The sequence below is a fragment of the Aplysia californica genome, unplaced genomic scaffold (genome assembly GCF_000002075.1).
Source record: "Aplysia californica isolate F4 #8 unplaced genomic scaffold, AplCal3.0 scaffold00348, whole genome shotgun sequence".
NCBI lineage: Eukaryota > Metazoa > Mollusca > Gastropoda > Aplysiida > Aplysiidae > Aplysia > Aplysia californica.
The window spans coordinates 490,946-492,789 of NW_004797618.1; positions in this window are offsets into that span (position 1 = coordinate 490,946).

Sequence of the window (1,844 nt, forward strand, 5' to 3'; positions counted from 1 at the left end):
ACACACAAAAAAAAGAAAAAAAGAAAAAAAAAAAAGAAAGAGGAGAAAGAAAAGCCGTTAAAAATATTTTAGGTCACAATTTTGAAACAGATTTAAGCCTTTCAAGCTGCATTAGATAGAGGTGGGGAAACGGGTTTTTTTCCAGAGAAGCTTTTGATTTCGTTGTCCTTTGGGTTTTCCCAGAATTACGACATCCTATCGATAAGGTTTGTGCTCATTACAAAAAGAAACAGAAAAAAATGTAACGGACTGATAGCTTTTTCTGTACTATTTTTTTGTCTGTTTGTTTGCCTGTCTGTGTTTGACAGTTGGTCGCTTTTAAGCACAAGTGGACTATCCTGAAAAATGCTGTTTTGAGAAAATCGAAGGTAAAGTTTTTGCCCCTTGTTCAGTTTCATTTATAGAACAAGGAGAGTTTTCTCTGTAACAAAACAGATATACACACCGATGAAACCAAACTTCTCCTATAGGTTGGGCAGTGCCTACTTTTGGTCTAGGTCAAGATTTCTGGAAACACTCGAAATCTGGGTTAGCCCGATTGCCTGTCTGTGTTTGACAGTTATAAAACTATGTTGCGAATCAAATGCGTATTCGAAGTACACAACGTGTGTCGAAGCTTTGAATCCTTCTCTCGATGACATCACGAAAACAACCGCTTTTAATTCATCACGTCAATGACGTAGATGTAGGGGTGGGGTTGGGTTGGGGGGTTAGGGTGGGGTGTTGGGTGTGGGGCAGATTTATCTTGTCATGTGTGAAGCTGACGTTGCCACGTGTTGCACGTCTGGTAATTTTGACTGTTTTTTTTTTTAGAGTGCAAAAATGAATAAATAAATAAATAAATAATAGGAGAAGGGGGTTGGGCGTAAAACTGGATACAAGAAATTCACTTTTTAAACCAGCATTGTATTTCCATGTACAAAATATGTACCTCGCTGTGATTGGCATACAAATCAATGTCTCCGCTTGATCATGATCCTGGAGCAGATCTTGTAGAGAGTGTATCCTGAATTGTTTCTCAGAAATTGTAGGCCCATTTTTGTCCTGTGTCTTAGTAAAAGGCGTCGCCGTGAACAGAAATATAGAACTGATCAACTGCACGTAACTTCTCTTTCAGAAACAAAATATCATAATCAGAATACACTTTCTTTCTTTCTTTCTTTCTTTCTTTCTTCATTCGTTCATTTTCACCGACAATCTCCAGTGACTAAGCATGAATAACTTTCTGTTCACCAATGATGAGTCATTCAGTCCTCTCTCAGAAGTAACTCGAACACTCCAATGTAAATTTTGTCATATCATTACGCTGAGTCTTTTTTTTAATGTTGATTCGACGATCTGGTTGAAAAGATTATCTCAATAGTGGGTGGGGCTTGTGCACTCCACACCCCCCTTCCCTTTATCCGCCTCCTCTTTGCTGGCTGTTTTTTTTTTATAGGGCTCAGCTGTTGTCGTATGTCGTAGAGGGGGCATAATGTCGCATTGTGTAAGGTCGCTGAGAGATTTCCCCCCCCTTTTTTCAACGAAAAATCTCTCCCAACACCTCGTTTGAAGAGAGTAGATCAAGATCCTGGTGAAGAAGCTTAAGGGGAAAAGGAGAAAGAAAACGTTTTTATTTTGGTAACGTTATTTAGGACTTGTTTTGCTGTGCGCTGGAAAATGTCTCTATTACAGTTTTATTGCCTTTTCGTGGCCAGAGTTTTTGTGCAGATTTTCTTGCTGGTGTTTTGTTGAATTGTGCTGTTGAAGAAAGTATTGTTGTTGTTGTCTTCAACTCTCTCCCCCCCCCACCTCAAATCCTTTTCCGAAGTTTTCTTTTAGTTTGAAAAAGAGATTGGAGTGGG